General features: G+C 38.3%; 1 protein-coding gene across 4 annotated transcripts in view; it reads left to right on the top strand.

Moving 5' to 3' along the window:
• Nucleotides 1-15,110, top strand: part of LOC136295159 (uncharacterized) — a 271,346-nt gene that overhangs the window by 181,120 nt on the left and 75,116 nt on the right. The window contains exon 1 of one of the 4 annotated variants that reach the window (XM_066193538.1): nucleotides 1,565-2,347. The exons of 2 other annotated variants lie outside the window; for them this stretch is intronic. The gene's annotated coding sequence lies outside the window, so the exon portion shown is untranslated. Of the gene's footprint in view, nucleotides 1-1,564; nucleotides 2,348-15,110 lie in introns of those variants that run through there. One more of the 4 variants, XR_010722596.1, reaches the window with a different exon arrangement.

The raw sequence follows: 15,110 nt of genomic DNA, 5'->3' as shown, positions 1-15,110 counted from the left end.
TGATAACCAAAACACAGGAAAGCCCATGGTTAAAAGCTAGTGATAGTGGTGGCCTGAAGTGTCAGAAATGATCAGCCTGCAGAAGGTAACAGAAGCTTTTAAAGTCTGTAGCTTGAACTGGAGAGGATCTGTGAGCAGTTGTATCTTTCATTGCAAAGTACACAGGCTTTTATATTATGACAAAATCTTTTGGCCACACCAAAGCAGAGTTATATTTCTCCTTTGGTGTTTATTTAAATAATGAGCTATGATGAGTCTATTTTAGTTTCAATTACAGAGTGCTCTCCAAGAAGAAACAAAACCCAATAAATAATTATCAGTCTTTCTCAGTGGTATATTTAATGCCCTGAAAACCACTCTTAATTGTACAGCAATCAAAAGTTTTCACTGTATTTCCATGCAGGATCTAAAAACTCTGACAAAATTAAGAGGGGTGTTTGGTTTTACATAGAATTGCATCTCTCTTCCATCTCAACATCACAAAAACCAGCGATGGGAATGGAGTCAGATTCTTACCAATACATCTAAACTATTGCAAAAATCCAAGGACAATTTTATTTTATTTTGTAGTGGCAAATACTTTCCCCTCCTAATTTTGTGGGAGTGTTTTTTCTCCCTACAAGGAATAAATTGTACATTCTGGAAATGAGTTAGTCATTCTGAAGTTCAGAATTCATGAGGCTGTTCCAGCAGAGAATGGATACAGAATTGCAGAAAAATCTCAAGGTCACTGGGAATATTCTTTGGGGTATTCTTATGTGGCTTATCTGTGCTCACATGCCTAATTTTTTTTTCAGTGCAAAGAATAGCCACTTGCAGAGAATGGAAGCCTTAGCCCAGCCCTGTGCCATCCCTTATTCAAGTTCTTTTATACTCCTCTTTTTAAAGAAGCTGTCAAGTTCTTTTCTGAAGCTGACAGGAAAGGCCAAATCTGCAGTACAGGAAGAGAGGCAAAAAAGAAACTTTTTTGTGTTGATGTTTTACTAAGTGAGCTAAGGAGAATTTTAGAATCATGTAATTTACTCTGGAGGCATTTACTGTACATAGCTATAGTGATGGTAATTTCTTTCATTGTGGAAGTGAAAAGATAACCATCAATCAGTTGTCAATTGGTCAATTGCAGAAGTGATGAAAAGAAACTGGTAGGAACAATCACTTCTGTGGCTACCTAGACTATTTGGGGTTTTAAGGAAAATACGGGAACTGGAGTCTGAGGAAAAGGAGTGAGGTTGAAACATAAAAATAGTCGGTGCAGGGGTAAAAGGATCTCCTATAAACACTGTATTTATTTTCTCTTCTGCGCAGTATAAGTGCAGCAAAAATAGACAAAACGGAGTTTACAGCGAGGGATCTCTGAACTGAGCATGGTGAAAGCTGGAGATATGATGTGCAAATACAGGGACTGTTCAAAAGAGGTTTGAAAATGGAAGTTTTTTGTAAAAAATTAGCAGGCAGCTGAATTATTTCAAATATTCTTATATGCCTAGTAAGAGCTGCAGTAATAAGTTTATGTGTGAAGGAAAATGTGATTTGTGTTGTTACAGAACAAGAGCACCATTATTACATAGAAGTTGCAAAGTGTAAGAAATACTGTTAGGCCAGGTATAGGGCTGTTTTTACATATATAACATGGAAGTTGTTTTTAAAATGAGCCTCATGGCACAGACTGGCATGAACGCTGTGCATTTAACAGTTATTTAAGCAGTGTGAAAGGCAAGTGTTTCATTATGTATGCATATTGCAGGGGGGGGTGAGCTTAGGACAGAACTAGGAAAAAGATTAAATTCATTTATTTATGAAAAGAGATCAAACATTATCAAAACGGGGTGGTTTATGCTGTGGTGTTTTGTTTCGGATTTTCTTCCCCCCTTCTGTGGTAGGTAATAAAAAGGTTTACAGGCCCTCCAGAAGGATGAGATATCATCAGTTTGTAATCCAGCCCATGGTTTCCTAGATACCGTATTGTCTATTCTGTTCCGCTATGTGAAAAATGTTGAATATCAACAATGGGTTTCAGTGCTGTATTGTTGAGTTTTGTATGAACTAATCTAGCTTCACTAAAAAAAAAAAAAAAAAGAAAAAAAAAAAAAAGAAAAAAAAACCCTACAGCTTTGGACAAAAGTCTATAGCCAGTGCATTCGTAACTCCCCATGCACAAGAGCTGACTGTGGCTCTGGGAAGACATTTTACTCATTTGATTTCTTTTTTCTTGTAGTCTTCTTGTCCAGTTCTCAGGTGTTTACCACCTATTAGAATTTCACCTGTATGGGTCCTGTGCTTGAGAAAGTCCCAGGACTTGTCAGCTGCATAGGCCTCATAAAAGACAGCTCTATTCAGGGTTTGAAAGGTAAGATTTCTGCCGAAGTCCTCTGCTGTCTGTGCTTTAAGGTGCTAACTTTATTGGCCTAGTTCTGAAACTTTGCAGCTTATCACTCGTTTGGAGCTCGTGGAGAGGGGAGCAGGTTTCAGCTTAACAGGAAAAAAAAAACATTCTTGGAGTGAGAGGTGGTGGGGGTTAGAGGGGGGATGGAACTGAATGGAATTTCCTCTAATAGAAACTGAATTGTAACTCTGCGAGTGAGGAGCGTGGTACCTGCACACTGAGGTGTGTGAGAGAGCAGGTGCTCTGCAAATAAGTATCCTTCAAAGGCAGGGGAATAGTGCAGGGGAAAGCGTTTAACCTGTGGGTAGGATATTTCCAGGGCATGGGTAGCACAGGGAATCCTTTGGTTTGGAACTGCTTTGCCATGAGCACTTTTTTTTTTTCGTTTTTTCTTTCTTTCTTTCCTTTCTCATTCTTTTTTACTTTGGTCGCAGAACTGTCTTAATGTTTTGTGGAAATGCTACTGGGGGTGCTGTTTGCTTGAAATAAAGTGGGCGGAGAACAATTGAGGGTAAATAAGATTCATGATCAGAAAGATTCTGTCATTAGTCAAATTTCTGAAAGAATTTGTGGTTTTTCCTCTTCAAATAAGTTTTTCCTACATTTATTAAAGCAATTCAACAGTAAGCAAAAGAGCCTACAACAGTAAGAATTTACAGATGGACAGGCTATGGTGAACTATATTTTATGCACAGTGAATATTTATTTGTGAACTTGAAAGTGTCTGTTAAATGTTAAATAGATGCATTTTATGTTAAAATATTTCTACCTTTTTCAATGTAAATTATTTTCTATTTATGTATTAATATGTGGATGTTTTCAGCACATAAATTTGTGAATTTTTTTCTTTTCTTGGAGAAACAACTTTATGGGCAAATACTTTTACTGTAAATGGGGGAAGATGTTTTTTTCTATGGAGAAATGGAATTTTTGAACTGCTTTATTTATTTTAATATAAGTAATGCACTGATATTGCAGTTAGAGGCCAACTTCCAAAAATCCTCCAGGCATTTTCTTGTCTCTGTGGAAGATTTTTGCAGAAGCTATGCCAGCTTTTAAAACGCTCTCTTTGCCCTGCTGCAGTGTGAATGTTTTTCCCATCCCCCTTTTAACCTAGGAATTAGAAGAAAGTACAGATGATGCTTGCTTAACCCTGCATTTAGTGCCAAGCAGTGATGTGCTCCCTATGAAACCATTTCTGACCCTCTGCTTGCAGTGGTGAGCCTGAATTTTTCCCCTTCCTTGCCCATCATTGTCGGTCAATTATGGGATGGAACTGAACCAGAAAATCTGGTACAGTCTGGCAATTAGTACAAAGGGTTTCCAGTCTAGTGTGAAGACAGAGATGCAAGAGCCCCAGCAGCTAGAGAAATAGTTTTGATTGGCCATGGACATTGCCTTTTAGTGCTGCTTGGTTACTTTCTAAAGATACTGGCTCTTCTACCCTACAGGTTTTCTCCTTAAAGTACTGCATTACGGGCCTACTTTTTATAAGTCTTTTGGGAAGTGGGGGGGTCTTCTTTTTTTAGCTCTAGCTTCTCCCATTTGCAGACTGTCATTTTAACCCATCAAACAGACACATTTTGACTTGTACAACAAAGAACCAAGTTATCAACATTCACAGAAACTGACATTTTTAATTCAGGCTTCATTATGTCTTCGGTGTATGACAGTGAGCTACAAAGACATTTAAAGGGGTTTTTTTTTTCTTTTTTTCATTTTAAATTCAGCACTGGGATGTTTATCTTTCTTTTAATGCTCATATTTCCCTTTCTACCTTTATTCTTTAGTAATATATAATTAGCATTATCAAAACCATCAGCTATTATCCACTATGACTTTTGACCTTTGTTTATATCTACCTAGCATTTTCCAAAATAAATTGCTACACAAATTCTGTTTATGTTACAGTAAAATGGAATTTGTTAAGCTCTGTAATGCAGTCATCATAAAAAATAATCTCTTTTGATATTACTAGGATTCAGTTAATGACTACATCTATGCAAACTTTAAAAATATCTGCTATTGTAAGATAAGAAATAATAATAAACCAAAAATTTTAATTCAAAAATAACACACAGAAGTCAGGCAGTTTCAAAGGCTAGCAATGCGCCTGTAATTGGCATTTTCTGCTATCCTAAGAGCAAGCAAAAATTATAGAAGTTGGGTCGAAGTTTAGAAGAGCCCGTTATGCCAAATAAAAATTATAGACTATTATTTCCAGGAAATCTGGTATCTTTGCTGAGTAGAGTATATGAAGACAGGACTCATTCAAACCTTGTTCAAAACCAAAATGCAGTATAATTAGATGGCACTGCAAGCAGTTGACAAAGTAATAGGAACATCGAGCATTCAACCATAACCATAGTGTTTTGTTTGTGAGAGTTTTTGTTTTCCTACGAGTCAGCAGTTTCTGGTTTATGCTTGGATAACTGTGTATTTGGGATGTTGTCTTTTGTAGCTGGAAAAAAGTAAATGTGTGACCTAATCTTCGTGTGCGCTTGTGAAATATTGCAAGTACAGGTTCCGAGTTTCTGTTGTCATGTTTCCTTCATTCTGTCAGCCCCTGCACAGTGGTACTGTAGGAATCCCTGAAGGTGGCTTTAGGCACATGATGGCAGAATATTCCATTCAGCAGTTAAATACTCCCTGGCTGTATCAATGGTGAGAAATGCAGGAGCGTGGACTGTAAATGTGATGACAAGATTAACACATTGCCCACTTCTATCAGGTACCTCTTGTTTTTGGATTTATCACTCATCTTTCCCAGCTGACTGATGGCTGTCACTCAATAGGTTTCTTTGGCTGGAAAGAGAAAGAGCATTCTTTAAAGATGTCAGTAGTGTGTTGAATTCCATAATAGGTCATTTGCACGGGAAACCTACATAGAACAACAAATTAGTGGCTTCTCTTGTAGATCTTTTGATAGCATATATGGGGAATGATGTGGTAGTGCTGTTTATTGCACCAGGAAGATGATAGCACAGTGTAGGTCACAATCTAATTTGATTACCCAGGAGCACCATCCCCAAAGATGTGCTGAAGATGCTTTAGACGGGAAACGTGTAGAATGATTATCTAGATACCAGTATCTGCCAGTTTCATTTGTTTACCAGAGGAACGAACAAAGTAGTAACTTACATTCAAGTGCAGGAGAAAATAAAACTATGACCGATTTTGGCTTGGTCTGAAGAATTGGTGTAAAAAGGCACAAGAGCATTTTAAATTTTTTGCCACTTGTGGTTTAAGAGATTCCTAGAAATTACTCTGAAGAGTAGACACCCTAAATCTACTTTAGTTAGGTTTTTTTCATTGTTTTATTTCCTTTTTTCTTTAGTGACCGTGAAAATTTGAAATTGGACAGGGACTACCCCATCTTAATTTGTAACTCTTCAGTTACCATGTTACGGCCTTCAGGTTAAGTACTCACACAACCACGGTTGAGCTGTGAGCTCTAACAGTGAATCAGTGTCAGAAAGTTTAATTGGGAAGTGATTTTTAAGGGGATAAAGATCTGTCCATAGCTATCAGCACTTTTCTACCAAGGATAATTTTAGTTCTATGCAAGGGTTCTCCTCTCTCCCTCCAAATGTGCTTTCCAAGCACTGCTATGCCTATTTAGTATTTACCTATAATTAAAGTTTCAAAGTGCCATTTTTCATATGAAAAAACAGGCAGAGAAGGGCTGAGTGACATTACCTCTAGGTGTGGTTTGGCAGTGTGCTGGGAGTTTATTGCTTTGGCAGAGTGTCTGGAGTTTATTGAAGATCTCCCCTTCCAATGCATTGCAACACCTTTTTTTAGTGGTGACTCTCGTAACTGCATTCTGGATTTCATGGCCTTTTTACATTGCCCTTCACCTCAATAACAGCTGTCTCCACAAAATGAATTTTGGACAAACTCTCCACTGCAGGGTCCGTTCTTACTACATCCATGTCACAGTTCTGTGATCACAGTTGGATGATGATCAGAACTTAATGCTTCACCCACACAACACTCCAGCCCTGGAGCCCTGTTGGTAGCTGTTCTGTCACTCTGCTGAAGAAGTTTGGCTCAGTTGTTGGTTTTCCTGCTCTTCTAGAAAATCAAGGTGCATGTCAGTAGCTCTCAGGTGGAAGGTAACTCTGTGCCATAAATAAAGCCATGGGAGTAACATGTAAGTACCATAGTTCATATATAGGCATTAAATAAGATCTGTTCTTGACATCTGCTTTCTGAGGTAGTGAGATCTCTGTCTTGGGGGGGGAAACATAAAACCAAAACCAAACAAATAGTAATAAAAAAGGCCAACCCACCATCATAACAAAGGTCAGGAGTGTGTGGCTGTGGTGCAGTTTGACTCTGCCAGCTTTTGCTCTGCATTCAGAAGCCAGTGTCTGCTCTGACATGCTGAGGACTTCCTGGTCTCTATTTTTTCAGCTGTGCTCTTGGGCATATCGCTTCTGTCCTTGTTTGGTGGTTAAAGGTATTTGGGAACAGACTGCTGGGTCTGTTGATCTGGGAAATGTGTTGGACTAAGGGCACTAATAGAAAATTACAGAAGTTTTGTAATACAGAAGAGAAATGAGGTCAAGCCCGTTGCCTGAGCCATGATCTACCAGCTTGCCTGCTCCTGGAAATGTTTCTTTTGCATGACAGGTCCTCCTCAGCATTTCTACTCACCCTCTTCCTCAGGGTGGGAAAAGCAGCTGAAAAACCTCACTGTGAGAGATTTTTAGACATATTACAGGGTTTTATGCTCCCAGTTCCCACTGATTTTCAATTCAATTTTCACTTAGATGAAATTCAATAGGAATAAAATACCTAATTCCTTTATGCCATTGAGAGCCTTCTGTCCTGGGTCTTATGGTAGGCTGTGGAATGAGTGAGCATTGGCTGTTAGTGGGATGTGACAAGCATTAAGAAATAAGAGATTGGATCAGTGTATTTCATGGGACTTTATACAAATCTAAGCAATTGGCATTTCATAAAAAGGAGAAGGGGAAAAATCACTAGTAAAGACGTGGTGATGGCAGTTTCTCAAAGAACCGATCCCAAAGGCACAAGGAGAAACTGTGCCATTGCAGGGGATGACAGGCTGTGTACTGAGACGTCTTTTGTTAACACATGAGCCTTAGCCAAAGACTCAGAAAGGAATCAGATTTTTAATGACAAGCCTAAGGGACTATGATGAGCCTACAGAGACAGAATTGAAGTAATCAAGACACAGAAATGAGATATGACCAGAAAGTTGCATGAAACTGCACTGAATGAGTATTCAAAGGAGTAAGAAAACCAAGCTACAGGCTTGCTAGTCAGCAGAAGATGGTGATGGCAGTGACAAATGAGGCTGAAGATGAAGGGGTACCTAATACCTGCAATATATAGTATTTCACTTTTGAAAAAGTCAGTTGTGAGCAGATGGCTACCACAAATAATAAAAATTGCAACAAGATAAGGAAGATTTTCAATTTTTTTTAAGTCCTCTTCTGGTATCTCAAATATGGCATGGACCCTCAGCTAATCCACTGATCACAGGCTGAGAAATAGTAGACAGCATGACCACCCAGAGTCCCTGGCAGACCTTTTCTTTGTCTATGATGAGTTATTTGCATTTTCATGGAACATGGATGGTGGAGGTGGCCTTTTGCTCATTCCCATTTCACCCCTTTCTAGAGTAGTTCTTAAAATTTTTCTTTACTGTCTGTGTTAGTTGCACAGCTGATTGTTATTTCTTTCTGTTTCTTTCTGTAAATATCTTCTCAGTTTAGTCCGATAGATTTTCTTTTTTCAAATTGTGTAGTTCTTCAGCTTCCTCAGTATAATACTCTTTGCTGTTAGCCATCCCTTACTCATTAGAAATTTCCTCTTGACAGTTCCTGAATCAAGGAGAGACCTAAAAGGTGGTGCTGGTTTGTGTTATGTTGGCACTGACTAGAAGAAGGGTAAAGCAACCCCAGGCTTCTGTGAGGTTCTGTGTATCTGTAAAAGTAAATATGCTGATGAGGACTTAAGAGAGAATTCATTCCCGATCCATTCTGCCAGTTACCACAAAGGCAGTGACAGATACTTCAGCAAAACAGCATGTTTCATGTTTTCAATTTGTCTTTCATACTTTTTTAATGGAAAAACAATTTCAAAGATGCTATTTTATCTCATTATTAAAATTCCATTTTCAAACAGTGATTTCTTTTTTTTTTTTTTTTTTTTTTTTTGCTAAAAAATATTCAATAAGTTATTTTAAAAAATTCAGAAACATTGTGCCAGAAGTGAAACTTTTCAGCTCCAAACTTACCAAAGCACTTCAAAGTTTCCTTTTTCTTTCTTTGGAAGAATATTTAATTTATCAACTGTAAATGCAAGGAGAGGTGTTAACTTTTGTGTGGTAAAACTCTAATTAGATTAAGTTGGATTGTACTTTGCATGTTCTCTCAAGCTAATTCCCATGATCACCATGCTTTAAAACCTTTATTAGGGGGTTTTGTTAGAGATGCATCACTTAACTGTTGTTATTCATCTGACAAGAAGAGTGGATTCAAATGTACCCTTCTTTCAAAGCTGTGTTCGTCACTGACCTCAGATGTTGAACTGAGAAGAGAATTGGTTTCTAAGCACTGCACTGTGTGTGCAATGCCAAGAAAACTGGAGAGTTCTGACTGGCATCCTTCTAAGTGAGGTGATGTGAGAACGTTTTTGTCTAGCGTGTTACATCCATCAGAACTCAAAGTACTTGGGTGTTGTTAAAAGATTTGGAGATTCACAACTGGCTATTGTCTCTCTAGTGAGGAGTTGTCAAGATGAAATGAAGGAGGCAGCACTGTGGAGAAAGAAATATTGGGATCTCGTTTTTAAAGAGGAGGTTATGCCTAGAGCTGAGGAAACTTCCTTCTTTGATTCATGAGGGAAGAGAAAAGTGGATGACTGGTTAGGTAGTAGTCTGTTGATGATGCCAGGTTTTCAGGACAATAAAGTTGAGGACATTTAGCAGAACTGGCTGAAGGATCTTATGACACTCACTGAGTGCTCCTTAACTATCCCATGAAATTCAGCTTAGATAGGTGTAAAAGTGATGTATCTGGGAATAATCAAAATTTGGCAGATAAAATTATGGCTTTCAGCTGTCTTACCACCAAGGAAAGAAATCTTGGGATGATAAAAGACAGGGCCATGAAAGAATCAGCTTAGTGGTTAGTAGTGTTCATTGAATATTAGGAATAAATAGGAAGGGGATAGAAGATAAGTACAGAATATTTATGCCAGCATATAAATACATGACACACCCACGTCTTGCATATTGCCTGCCCCTACCTTTTCAAAAGCTTCACAAAAGGGCAACAAGGATGATCACAGGAACAGAGAGATTTCCATTAAAAAGAAACTAAGCAAAGTAGACTCTTTGTATGCCTAGAAAAGGAGACTGTTGGGAGAGATGATGAAGGTATCTAGACTAAAGCACCATACACAAAGAGGTTCCCTCACGTGGTTTGTGCACAGTCTTTGCCAGGGCAAGAAATGAAGGCAAGATGACAGATGTGGCAGCTGGAAGAGAAGCAAAAGCAGATCTTTAAACATAAGATAATTAAGCAGCCACAGGGTTCTGTCAGAGTTTAACGTCTCTATGGGTTCAAGGGAAGCTTGAACAAGTTCCCAAAAGGGAAATCCAAAGAGGTTAAAAATACACATGAACCTCATCTGGCTGGAGTAGTCTCTGAGGCTCAGATTGGTGGAAGATTACTCAAATTACTCAGATTACTTTCTTTTTCTGTCCTTCTCCAGGCACTCGTTCTGGCTGCTGATTGAGACAGTGCCTGGCCAGAGGGAGGCTTGGTGTCACCCAGTACAGCCATTTTCTGTTCTCATGCTACCAGGCATTCATGTCCTGACCTCACACTTTCTTTCCATATCTAAATGAAGGAAAGGTCAGAAACTGGAGCAGTAGCAGCCTGGGCAAATAGTTTGAATGTTAAAATCTCTGTCTTCTTTTTGAGCAAATCTTCCTCTTCAGCTAAGCTACAAGTGGGTCTGTCTACCAGAGTGCTCCTACTAGGCAATCAGAGGGAAATACTGACAATCAGAGGGATGTTTTTAAAGCACCCGAGTTCAGATTAATACGATTTTTTAAAATGTAGGGAAATCCATGAAAAATTTATCAGTGTATAATAGCTGAACAATGTCTCCAGGAGACTTTAATTTCTGTTTCTAATCTTTTCATCTCAATCTGCTGGGTCAGCTTTGCGCTTCTCCTTGTGTGCACAATGGGGAACAATGTTTAGCTGATGACAGAAATGCAGGATGGGGATTAAGCACCCCCCAAGCTTTCTGTATTTTAGTAATGGTGTTGAACATTCCCCAGTCCCTGGTTTTACTCCCCTCCTACTCTTCCAATAAATTAACTCGTAAATCTGAAAATCAAGACATAGCTTCACTGGGCAGGGAAAATATACCCTGCAAATTTTCCTAAATACCCCTCTAGAAAAGGCTTAACTTTAATTATTGTAATTGATTATCTTAAGCCCCTGAGTGTCAGAATTCTGCATTACACTCAGGTTGTGGTTTGATGAGAAGATGGATTTGGCAGCAGTCTTCCGTGTCCCCACCTCACCACTCCCACCCACCCACTCATTTCTGGTCTGGGCCCAGGTTTGCTCCCTAGATAGAGCTTCAAAATCAAGTTAATCTAAATATTGTCTGCTGTTTAAACACCAGTTACACCACGAGCTTTATCTCTGTCTTCCCTGTGACAGCGCAAGTGTTGTGGGACTGTGTGGTTAGAGAAAGCTGAGAAGTTTCTTACAAGGGCCAGTTTCCAGCCCCATCAGCTCACAAAAAACTGGGTACTGGTGCCAGCGAGTGACAACAAAAGGTGGCTTTCTGCTGGATGGTAACTCGGACCTGGGAAAGTTCAAGCCTACCACGAAGTTGCACCTCTGTGGTGCATTGCTTTTAGGGCTGCGTGGTAAGCCAGAGCCTTGAGCCAATCTAGATAACCAGGAATTTAACAAACAGTCCTCAAAAGAAGTTGAAAATCAACTTAAAGAAGGAATAAAAAGTAATAATATCTTTTTTCTTTAAACACTTCAGGAGTGTGATTACTGACAGAAAATCTCTAAGATGCTCGAGGCATGAAAGGAACATTCAAAACCTATAAAGCCACAGCAGAAAAGCTGTGATTTTTTTGCACCTGTGCTTACCACGGGGGTGGCTGGTGAGAGTCCCATCCCAGAATTCTAATTTATTGAATACATTTTAGGATTTGCATCAAATTGAAGCGTCCATAAATAGTATAGAGTAAATGAATTAAACAAGCTAGAAAAACTCATCAGGAGTAAAGACATTCACTTGGAAATTCTAAAGAAATGTAGGAGAGAAGCAGGTGATTGTGGTGTACAGCTTTCTTGCTCAAATAATTTTGAGCCAGAGGACTGAAATCTGACTAATACAGCAACAGATTTTAAAATCTGCACTCAGGCAGATCCAGGAAGCTGCATCCCAGTAAACCTGACATCTGTGCTGGGGAAATGAGTAGAAATTATAACAAATAATAGGAATAGTGTAATCTGGATAATTATGGCATATTGTGAAGTTTTCTGTGCAAGTTTTAAAAGATAAGTCCTGGCCTAATTGTATATTCCAAATCTCTGAAGGTATCTACTGGTAGGAGAACACTGGAGATCCAGTTGAGATCACCTGCTTGGGTGTTCAAAAGGGGTTTAACAAGGTTCATTCCCAAAAGCCTTTAAGAAAATAAAATATTCTGGAACAAAAAGGAAGATGCTCACATCAATAAATAGCTAGTTGGCATAGAAAGCAGAGTACAGAAATAAATGGTCAGTGCTCACAGTAGAGGTAGGTCATCACTGAAAACCCCGTGGAGATCTGTGCTATTCAACATATTCATAAATGGTCTGAAAATATAAAAGTGAATAGTGAGGAGAAAAGAATCTGCCGATGGTACCAAGTTCCTCAGAAAAGTTAAGAGAAGCGCCAGATATGGTGTATTGAGAAAGATCTTGTAATGCTGGCAATAATGGGGGAAAAAAGACATTCAGTGCAGACAAATGCACACAGGAAAAATAACTCTATCTTTACATATAAAGTGATGGGTTGAGAACTAACCATCACTTCTCAGAAATGAGATCTTGAAGTAAATGGATAGTTCTGCAAAACTGTCACGTCAAGAACAGTCGAACCAAAATTTTAAGAAAAGAGAACAAAATAAAAGCCATCATTACGACACTATATAAATCCATAGTACACCTACAGCTTGAATATTCTGTGCAGTACCAACCTCCTCAGCTGAGAAAGAACAGAGTGAAGCCAGAAAAGGTTGAAAGACAGATGGCAATAATGGTCACCATGACAGAATGGGTTCAAGACAGGCTAAGAAAGTTGGGGCTGCTCAGCCTGGAGAAGAGAAGGTTGTGTGGAGACATCACAGCACCTTCCAGTACCTGAAGGGGCTACAGAGAAGCCAGAGAGGGACTCTTTATCAGGACCTATAGTGACAGGACAAGGAGTAATGGATACAAAGTGAAAGGGGAAATTCTGGTTAGATGTCAGGAAGAAATTTTTTTATTGGGAGAGTGATGAGACATTGGAACAGGTTGCTTAGGGAAATTGAGGATGCCCCAACCCTGGCAAGTGTTTAAAGATGGATTGGAAAAGGTCTTGAGCAACCTGGTCTAGTGGGAGGTGTCCCTACCTGATGTCTCTGATGCATTAACATCTGCGATGGCTTATTTGAGTATCAAAGAATTTTGTTTATGGTTCTTAGAATTATAATCAGATTGTACCTGTTTTAAAGTAGCTGAAAATTATTATGTAAAATTCACGCATGGTGTCTTTTTAATAAACAACAACAAAAATCATTCAAATAAATGAAGCAATCAGCTCTAAACACTTGAATTCTCTTTAAAAAAAAAGTTAACTTAGTCTTAACTCACAGATTTCAAAGACACTATAATAAAGAATTATTGGAGGAAATATTGCTTTTACTGTTTTCAGATAATGCTTAATGTTGTTGCAAATTATAAAATTTAATTAGCTATATAAATGCCAGAGGAACAAATAATGTGCTATTGTCTTGATATCTTTCCAGAAATTAGTCTTTTAAAACAAATTTGCCATATTAATCATCTAAAAATATTTTTGATCACTGAATTAATAGTTTGCAGCCTGTTTTCAGGTATTCATTGCCATAGGTGATTGCCTCTTAATTACTACATGGGCGCTTTCTATTCACTCTTATTAATTCATGTTTTCTGGCACAGTCCCAAAAGGCAGCCTTGCCCTATATCTTCTAATTACTTCTATAATTGAATTTGCCCACTTTTTCTAACCTATTTTTTAAACTGACTGTGTTTGTTCATGGTTTATTGTGTCTTTTTTGTGTCAGTTCTCTGCAAGCAGAATGTACATTGATTCTTTCCTCGTTTCTCATTAATTTTCAAGAGCTTTGCTGCATGTCTGTTTTTTCAGCCTGTCAGACCTATTGCTAGACCAAAAAAAGATTCTTATTATTAAAGGTTAGGTAAAATAGACTGAAGTTAATTAATTCATTAGTAACTCTGAGCCAATTACTGAAGCCTTCTCTTATTTATATACTTGTTAACAAGACAGAGATGAGAAAGGCCTATTATAGGCACATGTCCTTCAGAAGTTGGGCAAACCCTCTGGAGCATATGCATTTAGTTCCACCAAAGAAAAAGAATTGATTCCAAAATGAAGACTTGAAGATCTAACTGGCAAAGTCTTCATAAGCTGATGGATCTTCTTGTGGCCACCCAAATGTTGGTTTGGATTCTACCTTTTGATCACAAGGAATAAATTTTCGTGATCATCTTTAAAGAGTGCACACATCATGTTTCTATATAAATATATTGACTTGCCAACTTCCCCAGAAATGTTTCTTGGGATGTTTGAGAATAGTTGAACAAAAAGAAATTACCCATGCATATCTATGCAATTATTAGGGGAGTTGCTGATTTTGACTTCAGATGATTTCCTTGTATTGATAAAGGTAATGAGATATGTAGCTGGGAAGAAACCCCATTAATTTTTGCTAAATGCTCTGCAGGTTATGAACCTTACATGAGAGCTGAAGTCACGCAGAAGCTACAGTCCTATAAATAAAAAGGGAAGGTACCCAGTGGATCACTGATCAATGTCAGATGTTTGCATTAATGACATCCATGCACATTTTAAGCATAGTATTCAAAACCTGACCTTGTTTTTCTTGAGGCTGAAGCACAACAAAACACCATTCTCTCTCACTGAGTTCAGTGTTAATACTAGTGTGCTGTTTTTAAAAGGATTACTTTATTGTGGGGGAGAAAATCTTTAGGGTTTTGTTTTCTCATAATTCAACAACTTGATCAGAAATCTTTAGAATTAGAAATCAATTCTTTGCAAGTGTCATGCAAGCCTGGTGTGATTTCTAGATTTGGAGGGAAACAATGCTAAGATTGAGGAATATTATATGAGCTTTTTAAGCAAATAGACAAAGCATGGATTTAGAGGCATGTTTCACCTGGTTTATAAAATATAAATCCAAATAAATTTAAACAGGATGAAAAGGGTGTTGGAACCACTGGGGAGCAGAAAGCTTGGCCTTGCCCAGTCATTCATGGTTTTAAGAAAAAGTTGATCTGTAGTTCTAGGTTTAAAATCCTAAAGAGGGATAGTTACTAAATTCTCTGGAAGTCCTATTCCATGTCAGGAGCAAATGTAGATTAAAATCTTCAACTGC

Source organism: Chamaea fasciata, unplaced genomic scaffold (genome assembly GCF_029207755.1).
Source record: "Chamaea fasciata isolate MVZ Bird 193981 ecotype frontalis unplaced genomic scaffold, bChaFas1.0.hap1 SCAF_11, whole genome shotgun sequence".
Lineage (NCBI taxonomy): Eukaryota > Metazoa > Chordata > Aves > Passeriformes > Sylviidae > Chamaea > Chamaea fasciata.
This window is presented reverse-complemented; position numbering and strand designations above follow the sequence as displayed.